Below are 19,103 nucleotides of genomic sequence, written 5' to 3' on the forward strand. Positions count from 1 at the left end.
GATCGAAGACACTCGGCAACTTTCGAAAAAGTTTGCTTTTTATTTGTACCCAAAGTTTATAATTTACGCGTTATAATGTATATGCATAGCTTTTAATTTGGCATGATTTAGCTCTTTGGTTAATCAAATTGCCTAATTTTTGTACTATTAAATTTGCTGTATTACTAAGCAATTTTATTTAAATCAATATTTAATTTGTTCGCAAAGCTATATAAAATATACAATTTGTGCGTATTTAATCATGCTATCTACTAGTTGAGAGACAATAAGCTAAGAGATACATAGAAAGATTCAACGCTTTCAGGTAAAATCAAAATTTGATTTTATTACCTGGAATACAGTTTCGTATACACGTTATATGAAGCATACAGCTCACGCGTAATTTTTTTTTCTATCATGAAGTAGTGTGTAATTTACACTTTAGGAGTTGTTGGGTAAAAAGATACATAAATAAGATCAACGCTTCTGGAAAAAATCAAAATTTGATTTTCTCACCTGGAATACAATTTTGTATACAACGCTGTATGAAATATGGAAATAACGCGAATTCTTCCTATCATGAATCAGTTCCTAATTCACATGGAATGCATTTGCGTATATAACTTTTTTCGAAATACACGTGAAATTGTCTTTTCTATCATGCAGAAACATTTAATTTTCACTTTAGGAACCCTGAGTTAAAAGATACATAAAAAAGATCAACGCTTCCAGGTAAATTCAAAAGTTGGTTTTATTACTTGGAATACAATTTCGTACACAACGTTATATGAAATATACAACGCAAGCGCCTTTTTTATCATATCAAGCAATAGTATCTAATTTACACTTCGGGCACCGGTGGGTTAAAAGATACATAAACAGGATCAACGCTTCCAGGTAAAATCAAAAGCTGGTTTTATTACTTGGAATATAATTTCGTACACAACGTTATATGAAATATACAACGCAAGCGCCTTTTTATCCTATCAAGCAATAGTATCTAATTTACACTTCGGGCACCGGTGGGTTAAAAGATACATAAACAAGATCAACGCTTCCAGGTAAATTCAAAAGTTGGTTTTATTACTTGGAATACAATTTCGTACACAACGTTATGTGAAATATACAACGCAAGCGCCTTTTTATCCTATCAAGCAATAGTATCTAATTTACACTTCGGGCAACGGTGGGTTGAAAGATGCATAAACAGGATCAACGCTTCCAAGTAAAATCAAAATTTGGTTTTATTATTTGGAATACAATTTCGCACACAACGTTATATGAAATATACATCGCAAGCGCCTTTTTATCCTATCATGCAATAGTATCTAATTTAAACTTCGGGCACCGGTGGGTTAAAAGATACATAAACAGGATCAACGCTTCCAGGTAAAATCAAAAACTGAGGACCATGGCATATCGTTCTGTGGGATGTTGCCGAATGAGGTGGGTAAACTGGATGCAACCGATTAGGGTCAGGTGGAAGTTCCAACGACTTGGCTGCCGAAGATAGTTTTGGTTGTCTTCTACTTGTCACACAGATGTACAGAACTAAGCACAATCCAAACAGTAAAAGAATCACTCCAACCACCAAGAAAGCTATGCAACCTTTGAAGAGATCTTGAAATTGTGGAAACCTTCGCAGAATCGATGTTAAGACGCTCCCGATTACTATGAAAGTAATACCAAGCAAGCAGCTCGTTGAAGCTAGCGTTTGGAAATGATAACTAGTGTCTTTGGTCCATGCTGGAATGAGATGCTTTTGTGGTGCCATAGACATGTCAAGTAGATCGTCGTCATTAGTATCAATTTATCTAGGTGTATCCTAAGCCGTAGAATATTTTGACCGATTATCTGAAATAGAAGAAAATGAGTTCATAATCCAGTTGATAAAAGTCTTAAAGTAAATTTTAATAAAAAAATACTACCCACACTGAAATTGACAAACAGGATATACCTGTCTCATTTCTACATTAAAATTTTGTGACGAAGATCTCGTAGAAGAGATAAGCTTTATTTGGCTTAGACAACATGGAGATTTAGCACTAACATGTAGCATCAAGCACGCTCACGAACGCATGTTCTGAAAAAGTCATAGCCTCCGAAAGGCTGTTTCGCGGTGGTTATATAACAAAATAGCGCATGAATGCGATTCAAATATCTCAAAGTGCACCTTTTCTCTCACGTGGCTGGGTGGCGCTGTTGGTTTGTCATCCGCCTTCTGAGCCCAAGTCTGCGGGTTCGATCCCCGGCCCAGATACCGGATTTTCGGGATGCAGAAAATCCTCAGCGGCCATGTCGTATGATTATGCGGCATGTAAAAGACCCCTGAAATGCCTTATTGGCTCTTAGCATTTTCGGAAAAATTAAATTCCTAGTGCACTTTAGCATCCAAATAGAGTCTCGGTGCTGCCATCTAGTGTGGCAGAAACTAGACGTCCAAATTAACATGACCAACGTTATCTCACCAATTGTGGTGGTCCTGAAAGAGTGGATACCATCTCTGGAGAACGCACTAAGTCTGCTCATCGGCGAGACCGATTGTGCAGCTCATTGGAAATTAAATAAACCTTTTCTCTCATCTCAGAGCACGTGTACGCGATGTTCAACTATATTCTGTAACCTTTTGACGCAGAATTTTTGTGAAACATAATTTTCATAATTTTTCCTTATTTTGTATTAATTTAATTCAAAATACGCGAAAAAAATATATATTTATCGTCTTAGTAATTTATGGTTATGAAATTCAGCATAAAACGCCGGTGTCTTTTTCTGTGTTAAAAGTAAAATCTTCCGAACAAGGCTCACTTCCAAACAGAAATTTTTCAAATTTGCACTTATTTGCCGTCATTTAGATCTAAAGCGAAACAGTTATTAATCATTGAAATTTCTCTCATTTACAAAATCAATTATTGATATATTTTTGAATATGTATGAAAAAAATCTTTTTTAAACTTTGGACTTTATATTTTAGTACAAATATAATTCAGATAATCTAACACATTTTTTTAGTTATATATGTATTAATACAAGTTTTTAACGATTTCTATTTGATCCTGCGTAATAAAATATTTTTGAAATTTGTATTTCACTAGCCATCATGTACCTAAAATAATTTATAAATTTGATTTTCTTTATGTTTTTTTTCTTTACACATTCTTGGCTATAATTAATTATTTAACAGCCCAGTAAGTGTTTACAATAAAATAAGGAATAGAAACCTATCTTTATCATATATGGAGAAACAGCTCTTTTATTTGGTTTTATTGCAACCCCAAGTGACAAGAATACTTTGCTTTGCTTCTCTATGTGATTTTATTGTTCCATTTACTAAATATAGACTCCGTTATATAATTTAATTTTAGCTATTAATATAATTAATTTTGAGTTAAATTTCAAAGCTCTTTATTAAAAGGAACTTTATCATCGACGGAATTCGTAATTTCTCTTTGTCAAAGAAGGTGTTCCACATAGCATATATTTTTAGAATTTTAGCCAAAAAGGAAGTGGGGGGAAAAATGCAATATAAAGAGAGGTATTATGCGAGGAAAGATCAGAAATCGCTATCAAATTGACTAATCACTACTGAAAAGGGGTTAAAAAACATCAAAACCTGTTACATTGACGGAGGAAACAAAGAGGCTTTTAAAGATGCTTATTGATTCTGCTATCGAATTCCTTTATTCGGCTATCAAACTAATTTTTATGGATTTTGCACAAGGCATTGCTTACAAGTGACTTGACAGATTTCGAAAACTCTTTTGTTTTTTCCTCTCTTCATCGGAGAAAAAATAATTTGAGACCCCATAAATTGTACATTTTTTACTTCATTTTGGACATAATCTTAAAAATGTACATTCAGACATATTTTGAACTCTCATAATATCATAATCTTTTTAATACATAATAAAATATGCATTTTACCCTACAACATACGTATTTTTTGAAATGCATGTTATATATTAACCTATAAAATAAATATTCTCTATCAAACTTTATAAAAACAACTTGATAAAATAATATTTTCATGATTCTAATCCCTTTAGAAATACTTTAATTTTGAATGAAAAATTCAAAACCGATGACATGTTTTACGACCATATTTAATTTATTTTATTAAACGTATTAAACTATAATAAGGATAAAAAATTAATGTTAACTTTATACGCTTGACAGAAGTGTTCATAAATTCAAGAAATCGATTAGTGACTTGTTTACAAGAATTTTATCAGACATTCAGGGATGGGTTGAAAATAATCAAAAATATTAAAATTTAAATGACATGTCGCTTGAAATTTAATGAGTTTTTTTATTTATTATAACTTTGGTAATATTTTTTACGCAAATTTTGGTGAAAATTAATGGCATCGTTTAGTTTTAGTTTTAAAGTTGATGACTTATTTGTGAATTAAAGGATAAATAACTTTCGTTTCCAAGGGAATAGTTAGAGAAACACATTTTGATGTTTACAGAGCCGCCATTCATATTAACCTAAGAAGCATTAAGAAGTATCAAAATCGATTATTATTTTTTTAAGATTTATTTATTCAGGAAAAGTAGTTTTAAAATAAACATTCGTGCAAACATTTATTTGTAAAGCTATTACCTGCTTTTGTGGTGCTTGGCTAAAAATATCTCAATTTTATCTGTGAATACAAAAACACAGACAATGCGAAAAATGTTATGGAAAAATTTAAAAACAAAAGTGAAATAATAAATGATTAAGTTCTTCCAATATGGATGTAAGTAATTGTTCATATTTATGTAAGCAGACAGACGAGAAGTAACGAAAACACTCACATAATAAAGTAAAAAATTAATGCTTAATAACATTTTGCAACCAAACATTCAAGTAAACTAATATAATTCAGATTTGAACCACTGTGGTTTCGCCTCGTAAAGGGACAACCTATGTTTGAATCCCAGTGGTGGTTGGCTGGTACGAAATCTGCTCCTGGCTCGGATAGACCACAGTAGTAGATAACTCACTGATTAAAATCCTCTTGCCGTCTCGTTAACCGTGGCACGTTTCCATTTTTTCCTCTTGTTGTAACTTGAAATCAGACTAGTTCCGTGCTAGTTTGTCCTAATGCTTGATATGGAGTTCCCTTGTCTTGTGGGTTTGGTTCAAAATTACAAGGATATGGAGTTGGAGTCGCAAACTTAGAATTAGGTGGGCTGTACTATGCCAATTATGAAATAAAATATAACTCAGATTTGTAAACATGTCACAAAATGTTTACGCCGAGACATTAACCTCGATCAAAATTGGAATTTATAGAAGGAAAATCTTTTTTTAGTTTTATTTAACAACTCAGCAATTGTTCATTTTAGTAAGTACTTCGATTCTGAAGAACTTGGTAGGGGAAGAATCCACGTAAAAATTTTGGAGTGAAAGAACCATCTAAGTGCACTTGGCGGTTAATAGTAAGCGAGTAATCTTAGAAACCCTCTTTTTCAGAATCAGAATTAAAACTCGGAAGTCATGACGGAAATAACTTAAAAAATTTTAGGGATTTATACGTTTCACAAATTGGGATGACACTTAGACCATCAATCAGTGATAGGGCTCTCAGGTATTCAATTACCAAGAAATTATGCATAATAAATGATAATTTGTTTTGGCACTTTGGCTTTAAATCCTTCAAAATTCTTATAACGTTACAATTTATAGTACTCTCTAGGAAACGTCCCCAAGCTATAGATCTCAAGTATTAGAAGAAATGATAGAAAATCCATAGCTTTAAAATACGTTGCTAAATTGCAATGACAAAGCTATAATAAATTATCAAAAATTGACTTTTTAACGCCAAATGTAACTTTGCGTGGTGAGAATTTAGAGAAAAACGCCCTTTTCCGAAATCCATTCGTGAAATCCAAGTTTTCATTGGACGATTTTAAATTTGTTAGAGATTCGTTTCATTCAAAAGTAAAATCGGATTTAAATATAAATTTTTTTTTTGTTTAACAGTGCATTTTCTACAATTTTTTGCAACAATTTTCGGTTATTTTGTTTGTCACTAAAAAAGCGTTTTTATACGTTTTTGAGTTTAAGCATGCATTCTTTTTTTTCTCTCTTCAAGTTAAACAATCAGCAAAATGCTATTTTATATATATAAAAACTAAAAAAAACTAAACTCAGTGGAGCGACAGCCCATAGAGGGCCAAGGCCTACTGTGCCCATCTCAGTTTTCTTGACCTTTGGGCCCTGAAGTGCAAGAGCAGATGCTCCGGTAGGGTCGTCAGCCCAACGAGGATCCCCCAGTGTTCAGCTCCCAAGCATGCTTGGTACTCATTTTATCGACCCACTGAAGTTATGAAATGTTATATCTAACTTTCCCCGACCCAGAGATCGAACCAGGGACCTGTGACCAGACAGCGCCTCTCAGCCACTGGGCGTCAATTTATAGATATATATATATCGAAAAATCTTGTTGGTGGAATTGAACATTTTTTAAAACCTTTTTTTTTTAACTTTTAGAACATACTAGTGACTCTAAAACAATAATACCTGATTAGATTAATATTTTGTCCGTGATGTTGTTGTTGTTCATTTACGTCGCACTAGAGCTGCACAATGGGCTATTGGCGACGGTCTGGGAAACATCCCTGAGGATGATCTGAAGACATGCCATCGCAATTTTGATCCTCTGCAGAGCGGATGCCCCCCCCCCCGCTTCGGTAGCCCGACAACCTGCACGCAAAGTCGAGCACTTTACGGTAGAACAGTTTAACGAGGACCAATACCGCACACCCTCGGTCCCTACGCAGGTTGATCCAAGTGGTCACCCACCCGCACACTGACCGCAGCCAGTGATGCTTGACTTCGGTGATCTGCTGGGAACCGTGTCTTAACGATCAGTCGACTGCGGGACATTTTGCCCGTGATAAGGCTGTTGAATAAGGAATATTCTATTCAAGAAATAAATAGAACTAACTGATTTTACAAAAGCCGAAATAAGTTTTAAAGATAAAGTAATCAACATTGAGATGAAACCTGAATCTGTTGGTGAAACCCTTTGGAGATGATCTACAAAATATTCTGGATTTCGAGTTTTCGGTGGATGAAAGGGGGCTTGATGACATGGATCTCGACAACACGTAGGATGGAGCCGCCGTGACTCAGTGTATAAAACGTTATAATCGAGGGGACCCAGGTTAGATTGCCAGCGGTGACTGGTTGATACTGGTTGACATTGTCTGCTCCTGGCTCCCTGCAATCTAAGTGGTAGAAGAATCAGGAATTAGAATCCCTTTGGGTCGGACTGAGTGCGAATGGTTTTCGTGGTTTTCCTCTCCATATGAAACACAAATGCGGATTAGTTTCCTCAAAAATTCTTCCACAAAGATTCATTTGTCGTCCCATTGATTGATTCAAGAGTTGCCTTGTCCTTTGGATTGGGTTCAAAATTACAAGACTACAGAGTTGAACATAGATAGCCGTAAAGTCCGAATTGGGTCTGCTGTGAAAGGCCGGTTATAAAATAAAATAAAACAGCAGAAGCTGATGAAATGTTTTGAGATGGGGAATTTGAAGCTGAAGAACGTCAAGATATTTTATTTGGAAACAAGCAAGAAACAGAAAATAAATAAACTAATCGGGGTATAAAATGCTATGATTATGATGATTGGTTTTTCAAATATGAAGTTCATAAATTCAGCATACAGTTGTTGAATATCATAGCATTTTTTCCGTTTTCGAAAATGAAAAATCGCAAAGTACTGATAACAAATATGATTTTGATAACCATAACTCGACTTTCAATATCATTTTATTCCTCTCCTAATGAAATTTAGTGACTAATTACTTAAATATGGTTTATTTATAGGTTCTTTTGACGCCTGTTAAATTTTCATTGAATTTCATGAGTTTTACTTGGGAACGTTTATTTATAAGCAACAGATCCTTCAGTATTTATTCCCAACATTTTTTCCACCTGGCCCATTTCTCATTACCAAAAAAATGTCAAATAACGTGTAAGAATGTCAGCATTCAAAAGGGAAGCAGGGCCGGTGAAATAGGACACACCTTTTTCAACAGACATCTTTAACATAACACATCTTTTTTCAACAGATTCGGATGTCTGTTCCCAAAAATATAGAGGATAGCCGCCATCTAGGTATTATGGATCCATCCCTTTGATCAGGAGAGCGGCCCAAAGTTTGAACCAAAAATATTAATTTTAGTTTTTGCGTATTTCATCATATCGCGAAAACTTTTTAAGCGAATTAAAAAACTTTTCCCCACAGTTAAAAAATTCTTTCAATCAAAGATAATCTCATGTAGCATCATTTTATATTATTTTATATTATTTTATTTTATATTATTTTATTTCATATTATTTTATTTAATATTATTTTATTTTATATTATTTTGTTTTATTTTATTTTATTTTATTTTATTTTATATTATTTTATTTTATATTATTTTATTTTATATTATTTTATTTTATTTTATTTTATTTTATTTTATTTTATTTTATTTTATTTTATTTTATATTATTTTATTTTATATTACTTTATTTCATATTATTTTATTTTGTATTATTTTATTTTATATTATTTTATTCAATAATAGTCAAAAAATTTGGCAGTAGGTACAATATTTCCCAGATTTTAACTAACCTCCATGTTTTGAGGGTCGGAAGTCCGAATCCGTCAACAAAAAAAAGTCATGTTTATTCAGAGAAAGTGAATTTTTGTTTCTGATTTAGTAACTTAAAATATCATATGTACAAATTATCAATCATAAAAGATCCGATTATTAGATCTGATCTTTTCACAATCCGATCATTAGATCAAAAGTTATTCAGGGTAGTCCGTTAATTTTTTGCTCACTGTATAGTAGATAATGTATGTGCGTATCTGTATATTTATATGTACATGGGAGCATATATACTTATGTACTACATACAGTGCAAACCCGTAAGTACAAATAATATTTATTCATTCTACGTCGGTATATGCATTCCATATACTTATGTGTGCATGTATATGCGCATACAACGACATGTAAAGTAACAGTATATATAGTTTTATTTTATCCCTCAGATAACAAATTTCATAAAAATTCACGAATATATGTTACGGTCAATGTTCTTAATTGTCAAATATTAATAGTCACGGATTATTATTAATAATTACTAAGTTAGTCGGTAAAAGCGAATAATTTATCACATTTACCAGTTATTATTAATAATTACCAATGTAGATTGAAAAAATTAAAAATTTTCAACATATTCGTTATTATTATTATTATTAATAATCATCGGCTCTTATTAATAATAATTACTGATAATTATTACATAATAATGTTTCTTAATGATAATATTATTAATAAATATCATTATACTTTAACCTTAACATATACCGAATACATTTTACAAAATTAAATGCATTGAAATCAATCCAAGAGCTGTATTGAATTTTATACAATTCATTATATTTGATTTGTTAGTATTTAAAACTATCTTAACATTACAACAACAATATAAAAATTAATCGCTGATCATATTTCCACTTATTTTAAAAGGGTGGCCATCCGATCGGAAAGACGATGCAAAAGGAAATTTAATTTCCTCCAAGAATAAAATAAAATAAAAAGAAAAAACGCGTGACACGTAAGCATATAATTCCCTACAGCAGTGTGCCGAAATAGCTCAGTTGGGAGAGCGTTAGACTGAAGATCTAAAGGTCCCTGGTTCGATCCCGGGTTTCGGCAAATGTTATCATCCTCGGTAGTATAGTGGTCAGTATCCCCGCCTGTCACGCGGGAGACCGGGGTTCGATTCCCCGCCGGGGAGATTTTTATTATTAAACGTCTTATGTTTATTTAAAAAATTATTAAAAAATTATAAAAAATTATTTAAAAAATTATTAAGCAAAATTATTTCAAATATAAAAGTAAAATATCTAAATTTCAATAGAATTGCGCTGAAATTCAATAGAAATGCGAGAAATTCATTCTGATAATTTGTGTTATACATCTTTAATCACCATGCTGGATTTTGGATTCCTAAATTATTATTTGTCTTTTTTTTGTTATAAATTTCCATTTATAAATACAGATATAGTTCGGTCTCTGTGAAAATAAGAAATAATCGGATATTTGCAATAGAAATTGGAGGTGAAAAAAATTTTTTGAGTCACAAATTTTAACTTTGTTTTGGCATTGGTATTACTGTTTTAATTCTTGGAGGTTTGTTACGGCAACACTTTTTACATCTTAATTTCTAACCATTTCTAACTTAACTACTTCTAACTTAACCATTTCTAATTTAAACAATCCAATAGTTTCTAAGACCATCTATTAGACTATCTGAATTATATTTACAGTAAAATATTTATTAAATGTTAAATAAATATTAAAAGTAGTTTGAAAAAAAAAATTCCCTTCCTATCAAAACAATCGTCAATCGTGAAAAATTGATTTTGTAAATAAAAAATTTTCAATGCTGAATAACTGTTTCTTTTTTATCTAAATAACTGTAAATTTGAGTAATTATTGTTTGGAAGTGAGCCGTGTTAGGAAGATTTTACCTTCACGCAAAAAAAAAAAAAAAAAAAAGACATCGGTGTTTCATGTTATATTTCATAACCATAAATTATTAAAATACTAAATACAATAATTTTCACTTATTTTGACCTAAATTAATACAAAATAAGAAAAAAGTATGAAAAATATGTTTAATAAAAATTCTGCATTCAAAAAATTTGCACCGTATTATGAGTCATTGATGCAACCATTATACTCGAAATTTAGCAAAATTTTTACTTATATATAACTATAATGACGAGATGTGTTAGTTTATTATCGTATACGTAGGTGAGGCGTGGATTCAAACTCATCATGGAATTTTCGGGAGTATTTAAGAGTTCATAATTTTTATAAAATTGTAAAATTGACAATGAGTTTCTAAGAGAGTCTAATCATGGAAATTGTTGCATGTTATCGAGATGCCTCAAGTTTCGTTTCCTGAAGTCAACTTCTGGGACACCAAAATATATCAATACAAAAAAAAAGTATTATTCAATGTAATAATTTAACTTAAATAGTATGTAATCTATGTAGGCATTACATGAAATATTACATAACACAGTTAAACTCGGCATAACACATTACATAAGACACCTAAACATAAATTGAAATATTGTGTAACGCACCTGTAAACATATGCATTACATAAAATAGTTTTCCACTCAATTGAACGTGGCATAAAGCATCATAAAAAATATTAAAATATAACTTGAAATTTTGAGTAACGCACCTGTTAAAGTCCCTCATGTCTTATGATTCCACATCTTTGTAACTTTTTTCCCCCTGAAGTCCGACATAAAATCAGAAAATGTTCTATTTATATTTGGTCCGCATTTTCAAACTACCGATATTTGTAACCATGTGCGTGAGTGATCTGCAGAATAACTTTATGTTCTGCGTCGAGCTTGGCACAAATTATTTGAGAAATCGACCACCATTGATTTATAAACTGGTCGCGTGGAAACTGATTTTTAAAAAGACTTACAATAATGTTCTATTTATCACTTTTCGTTTTCAAACATGTTATTACTGCCGTGCATTGATTCAAATTATTGCCTCTTGTCTTTATAATACTTTGATACATTTTCTTCTTCTTTTTTTTTCTGCTTTGAAGACATAGAAATGTTTTTTTTTTTTTTTAATATTTTCTCTATTTAATTTTTATTTTTTCATTTTTACTGTTTTGAGATTCTTGTTCCTTACTATTTTTAAAGAATCATAACTTTAGAATCTGGAGAAAGAGCCACTTTATTTTCCTAGCAACTATTTTATTTTAACTAAGTTTGGAAATAATTACATATTTAAGAAATTACAAATTCAAATTATTTTGCCATGAAGTATCATATTTTAAAAAAACTGAATTTTAGGAAATTGATTTTTAAAGAAAACAAAAATTCTTTCCCTATTAAAATAATAAAATGCCCAATGTCTAGCTTATGACTTTTTATAATTTCGATTTAATACTATACGACGTTCTTAAACAAATTTTAATTTTCAATTTGAATTTTTTTAATTGGTGATCCCAGTTGAAGAAACTTTTGTATTGATCTGATACAGAAAATTTCTAAAATTTATCTGCAGAAAGTGATATTTGCATTCAAAAATTTTGCACTTCGTAGTTCCATACGTTATGAAAAGCAAGCATGTCTAATACTGAAATTTTCGATGAAACAGTTATACAGTTATAAAAGAAAGTGCTTAAAAAGAATTGAAATGTAATTAATTTGAAATTTATTTATCTGACTTCTATTAATAAAAGAAAAATTCTGTAAGAATAAAATTAAAATTAAAGATATTCTTAATTTCAAATATTTTTAAATTTAGCGAAATAAATTAATATTAATAACCAGTTTTTTTATTAAAAAAAATTAACTAAACACTTGATAAAATAAATAAAAATTGCAAATAATAGAAGTTTAAAGCATTTAATAACTTTAGAAAATAAAAATTCAACATGAAATAAAATAATTTTGCATTTAATGCGTTGTTTCTAAAACTAAAACAAAGCATAGGGAAAGCTTCCGAAATTTCTCCAATGAGTGAATATAGACGTTTTTCTAAAGTTTCGTCGCACTAATACTAATTAATTTTTTTTTGTAAACAAATTGCTATAGCACGTTAATGCAAATTTTTGTACGATAAAATAAAGAAAAAAATACAGGAATGATGCAAAAGATATCTTTATTTTTAGTTTAATTTCCTAGAAGTTTGGTTTATTTTGTCTGCAAGGCCAATTAAATTAAAAATGAATAACACTGCATGTCTAGAAGTTCATTCTTCAATCAATTATTTTACTATACGTAATTTTTAATAAACTCAAGTATATTAATTCAAAATAAAAAATTTAAATTATTTTTTCGAAAAATAAAATATTTTTTAAACAATAAAATAAGTTAATAATATTTCTGTAAAAGTGCACGTATTCCAATTCTAAATGTAAAATAAATATAAAAAAATTCAGTTTAAAAAATTGAAACTTCCAAACTGAATTTAATAATTAGTTCTTAATAATTAAATATTTAAAAATTATTTTAAAAAATTTTTTTCACGAAAGGAAAGTTTGCTTCAGTGGGGATAGAGCCTATATCTTTCTAGATAAGAAGCGGATATATTAATCATTTTACTGACCATGCACATTTGTTGGCAATATTTTTTTTATGTTAGCATTAAATGAGCTTTCGAAAGATAATATCTTGATCCAGGAGCTGTAGTTGAGGCAAACTTTTACCCGATAATATGTTTTCGCTCATGTTTTCTTATTTGAGCTAGGTATCGTTCCAAAAAGAATTTTAGCGAATGCAGTTGGACTTAAAGCATGCTTTGTTAATATAATAATGTAAAATTGCCGAGAAGAACAGCTAATAATAATAAAAAAGAATATATTTATTTCAACTTTTCTAATTGTGCCCGCATATGCTTCTCAGTTAACATCAATTGTTAATATCAATTGCTCGGTAATTTATATTTTTTACACCATACGCAAAATGGGTCTTCAGATTATCATAAATAATTTAAACACTATAAAATTTTATTTAAAATTTGAACTTTTTCAATGCGTCATTTTAGAAATAGTAAAAAAGGTTAACAAGATGATAAACCTGTAGTTCTGAAGAGGAGCGTCGTGCTATACCACTTGAAATATGTCGATGAAGCATTAAAAAAACACATTAGTTTTTTTTAATTATTTAGGTTAATCGCATATTTTATTTATAAAACTCATTAGGACATGAAATCGCGGATACTGAAATTCTTTTTAAAATTTCAATTAATATTTTCTTAATTAACCTGAAAGAAACATATTTACAATTTTGATTCCATGCGTGTATATTTTTTATAAATAGATCAGTTTGCTTTTTCTTCATTTTTCCTTATTTTGAAAAGAAAAAAAACAAATAAAATACAAATACTATTAGAACATGTAATTTGCTTAGTCGAAAATTAAATATGAATAAATCTTCTTTATTACATGGAACACGGTAATTTATGCATATCGAAATCCCTCGAAAAATCTTTTTCAAAAAAGCTTATTAAATGCAACAATATCTCTTGCTACAAATATTTTACAAAAGTTTGTTATTGTCAAGTTCTATAAATAAACACATTTTTGCTTACGAAATGTTTAAAAATATTCTCAAGTTCGAAGAATACAATGAAAATTCATTGTGAAAACCCCAATGCTTTTTAAATATGTTCCTTTAAACAGTAATTTCAATTCAGTATTCTATGCATAAATAGTCATGAAGTTGCTAATTCAAAACTCACTCACGCAACTACTGACGTTATGCCTAATCGATCTACGCCATTTTGTATTGTACATTTTTTGTTCTATTTTTCTCCCAATTTATTGTTATTTTACTTGCAACAAGAACAAACAGTTATAAACTAATGGAAAGAGGACGAATCAGGACTGCCAAAAAAGCGAGTTATTCAAAGTCTAGCAATCATATCATCTTTTTTAACAATATATCTATAAATGACAGAAACAAATTTTTACTTCAAACTCACCAGAATTACTTAATAACATTAATATCTTATGAAATACGGCAGATTTGAGCTCAGAAAATATCTGATTTACTTCTTTTATTAAAAAAAAATATTATTCGTTTGAAAATATCACCTCGCAGAATAAGCAGTTGCAAACTTTCTAACCGGAACTAGAGCAGATATTGTGGTCGAGATTGTTATTGTTTACATCTATATTATATAAAACGCTAATATGTATGTATGTATGTATCAATAAAACCGATGATATTTCTTTTCTCGCGCTGGCAACAGTTTTCATTTTTAATTGATTGGATTCGGCGCGCAAGAGCACGTAGTGAAGCAACCAGATAACAATAACCAGAGTGAGCATTATCAGGTTGTTCAATTCAGATTCATGCACTAAAAACATGACAATATTTAATTTAAACTCAATTAGGAATTAATTAATTAATTGAAGTGAGAATGCTTTAAAAGGCCGCTGTTGAATTGATATTTTTCTACTGGGAGCTACCTAAACGTCTAAAAAACGTTTAAGTGTTTGTATTGAATGCATTGAATTTTTTTATATTTCGCGTTTATTTATGCATTGAATTTTCACGCTTTAAAATGCAGAATATTAGTGAAGCAATATTTGATAATTTATTTTGCTAATATGTTCCTTATTTAGCTAATGTTTTGATTTTTTCACCACGTACAATCTAAATAGCTAATATACTTTTTTAAAAGCCAATAAGAACATTGGTAGAATTCGTCTACATAAGTACAATACTATGTCTTTGATGATAAAATACTTTGTCTTTGATGATAATATATTATGTCTTTGTGCTAGAACATTGTGTTCATTGGCAAGCGAGCGCAGCGAGCCATGGTTCACGGCGTGAACCACATAGGATTGCGTAGCAATTCTCGGGGGTTGGCGAGAGTTAGCGAGCAGGGGGTGGAGCCTCCTAGTTTATACTGAAAACATTATACATAAGAAATGAATTATGAAAAGGATTGGCATGTATGAAAAATTAAATTAGTATTTCGCATCGAATAAAAATTACCAGATTCAGCATTTAAGAAGTATATTTCTCAGATAGCCTTTCTGAAGATTTACTTTCTTTCGTTTTTGTTTCAACCGAAAAAAATATTTCAGTTTATTCAGCTGCAGTTTGTGCATGCATTAAAATCGAATCAAAAACTAGACTAGATGACGCTCCAGATCTGTGAATTTCACAGTAAGACATAATACCCAATTTTAAGACTAATATTGAAAAAATATGACAAAAAAATGTCATTCTTTTTTCACTTACTAAATATTTTCAGACCAATTAATAACATTTAGATGATAACATGTTTTCAAAATAATTGAACGTAATTAATTAAATAATTACAATTAATGAATTAATTAATTAATTCGAAATTGCTAAGGAAATTTATTCAATAAGCCTCGGGGTTCCGCCAAAAAAAGGTTGATCCCTTTCCAAAACAGAAAAAAATTACAGATGTGTACAATCATGTTGTAGTTGATTAATCCATAGCGTATGTGTTGATAAATTCGTTTTACATAGTCAACTCTGCAATGATCTTCTGTAGTTAAACTAGCCTTACTTAGTGGTCAATACAGTTATAAAAATTATTTTTAGTCCTGCTTATTATGCGTTTTCTAAAGATTCATACGCTAACATATAATAAGGATTTAATTCAATATAATAGCACTGATCTGTTTTATTTCGATAACCTCTCGAGATAAAACCGGGTACTACCAGAGGTACTACCTCGAGGAGGGTACTACCCGGTTTAGCCTCTTCCCCCTTTTGATGTGTGTCTATACTAGGCCCATTGAAGCTCAAGTGTTGCGAAGAAAGAAGATTACTTCATCCAAGGCGGAACAAAGGTTTTATGGGCCCTAGGACAAAATTTATTGCTGGCCACTTTCTTCGAGCACAAAAATCATAATTTCCATATTTTGTAACCCCCTAAACAGAATTGTAATTTTTAATTGGATAGAATTTCTCGGCAATTTTCTTTTAAAAAAAAGTAATTAGTAAACCTACATATTTTTTAAGTAATTCTGATCGAGCCATCAGCAAGCCAGAGCCCCGGAATAATTGCCTCTCTCACCCCCCAACAGGAGAACAGTCTCGACAAAATCACATAAAAATTGCATGAATTATATTCTTTAATTGCATTATAGTAAGAAAATGTTTGCTATTTTTTCACTGAAATTCTAATATTGCGAAATTTCCCTGAAATGCTAATATAGCAAAGTTAGCATGTGCACCAGTGGGGTAAGACCCGGTGATTTGACTTCTTCCAGAAAAAAAAAATCTTTTATAAAAAAAAAGAGGAATATTCTTTTCAAGAATAATATATTGTACACAATTAAACAATGAATATCTTGATTAAATCTGACATCTTCCGTGACGATGAGTTTAGTTAATCAGAGCCCAACAGAATTTCGAATCTTAACTACCCAGCCATTTCCCCTTCACTTCTTTTTATGAAGATAACACAAGTTTCAATAGTCTCTTGACCACCACAAGCATAATTTTTCGTAATTCTATCCCCAAAGAGTGGCGTAGTTTTGGGGAGGGTTTGGGGACAAAACCCCTCCGAAATTATATATATTACTTGATTAATTAACTATTGTACGGTAAGTAGTTGAATGTAATGTAAATATATTATCTCTTGCTACAAATATTTTACAAAAGTTTGTTATTGTCAAGTTCTATAAATAAACACATTTTTGCTTACGAAATGTTTAAAAATATTCTCAAGTTCGAAGAATACAATGAAAATTCNGTGCACATGTCACGGCTAAAGTAAATATATATATATTAATATATAGAGTTCGCATCCAGCCGAACGAAAACTCCTCGTGTAGTAAATGGTGACTGGTGCAGGTTAAATTTGCAGGGTAATAAAGTGCTCCATGTTCCCATAACAAATTATACCTCTGGTGTACTGAATTGGAGATGGATCGTTCTCTGGTTCAGGTCAAAATTACGATCAGTGGACGAATGGATGCATGAATGGGTTCGCCCTATAAACAGGTGTGACGTATTGTTGTGGCAGAAGTCGAATTCTTGGCCATAGATGGCACCACTGGAAAACAAGAACAATCGCTCCCCATCTGCTTTAATGGCCGACGACAATAACAACAACAACAGAAGGAGATAACCAATAACCCCCCTCGAGTATACATTGAAACTACGTCACTGCCCATAAATGCATTAATCGTCGATCGAAATTCCGATCTCTTTCCAATAATTGGAACGCTCACGTTTCAGCTACACTTCTGTTACTGATAATAATGTTTCAATAACACCCTGACTACTATTAGTAACATTTTTCGTCATTTTACAGCCAGATGTAATTTATCGTTAATGAAAATTACAACAATTTTCGGAATAACTCAAGAGCTTAAATTGAAACTGCACATCTGTTCTTGATAATATTAAATGATTTAATCGTCTCCTGTTAACTTCAAACAGAATTTATTGTTATTTTAACTTCGAACAGTTTATAGTCAGTTCAAATTCAGACCCATTATATATTCCGATTTGATGGCATTTGTAGTGGTTAATTTACATGGTGAAAAATATGTAATAAATTTTGGAAACTGCGTTTTTATGTAGGCTATAAAAGATATTAATTTCATATTTGTCACCTCTAAAATAAGAAAAAATGCTGAGAGCATCATTTTCGAAAAACTTCGCAGAAGTTTTAGGAGGAAAAAGAATTTTACACATACATTGTATCCATATATTAAAAATGAAATTAAAAATTTTCAATTATACCACTCGTAAATAAAACAAATACATTTTTTATCAGCTGTTTCTTCAATATATTTATGCTTTTCATATTTTAAGGTTATTTGCATTATCTTTACTTAGTGATCTATAAGTAACCTAATTAACCTATTACTTCATTTAATTAAAATGTATATAAGCACTTGTACCAACAGTTTAAGCTTTACTGATCTGTAACAATAATTTTATGTGCCGCTCTTATAACTACAGATTCATTATTGGGCTGGAATCCGTAAGTGTCGAGGGGCAATTTTAGCCCACAATATTAAAAATCTTCCGAACCTTTTTTATTAATATTTTAGATGGTCGGCAAATGGCAGTTCTAATCAATGCTCTTTCCAATAGTCTACAAACTATTTTTTCACTAAATCGTGTTTTTTTAACTAGTTATTAATGCATGGTGTTCTATAATCACCGCCCTGTATTATTAGAATTCTCTTTCGAAATGAAGTAAAACTTATAAGCGTTAGGAGTCTAGTAATAAGTTTCAATGAGTAGAAAACGTTATTAAAATCGAATTTGATCAATCATTACTGCTTATTAAGACTAGTTTAACATTCGAATGGAACTGAAAAGCGGAGAAAGGAATGTTAAACAAGATTATCAACCATTTTCATTCCGTTAAAAAAAAAAATTTTTGAACTTTTGATTTCGTCGTTACGGTGATTAGCCTCGATAATTATTACACTTTTTTCTTATTTTTTTTATAATTTGAGACCCTAAATGTGTATGTATATTTTTTCTGTCACTTTTTACCGTGATAGAAAAAATATTCATTAAATTTGCTGTTTACGGAACACTAGTTA

The 19,103-nt window shown here is 30.6% G+C and overlaps 1 long non-coding RNA gene and 2 other non-coding genes across 3 annotated transcripts in view; 2 read left to right on the forward strand and 1 right to left on the reverse strand.

Annotated features, from left to right (window-relative positions):
- Positions 1 to 712: 712 nt before the first annotated feature.
- Positions 713 to 19,103, reverse strand: part of LOC107451160 (uncharacterized) — a 30,716-nt gene continuing 12,325 nt past the window's right edge. Inside the window, exon 3 of the long non-coding RNA XR_001585035.3 lies at positions 713 to 1,833. This is a non-coding gene — a long non-coding RNA (uncharacterized lncRNA). The remainder of the gene's footprint in view (positions 1,834 to 19,103) is intronic.
- Positions 9,628 to 9,700, forward strand: TRNAF-GAA (transfer RNA phenylalanine (anticodon GAA)). Its single transcript has one exon. It is a non-coding gene; the product is annotated as a tRNA-Phe (tRNA).
- Positions 9,711 to 9,782, forward strand: TRNAD-GUC (transfer RNA aspartic acid (anticodon GUC)). The gene has a single exon. It is a non-coding gene; the product is annotated as a tRNA-Asp (tRNA).

Source organism: Parasteatoda tepidariorum, chromosome 6 (assembly GCF_043381705.1).
Source record: "Parasteatoda tepidariorum isolate YZ-2023 chromosome 6, CAS_Ptep_4.0, whole genome shotgun sequence".
Lineage (NCBI taxonomy): Eukaryota > Metazoa > Arthropoda > Arachnida > Araneae > Theridiidae > Parasteatoda > Parasteatoda tepidariorum.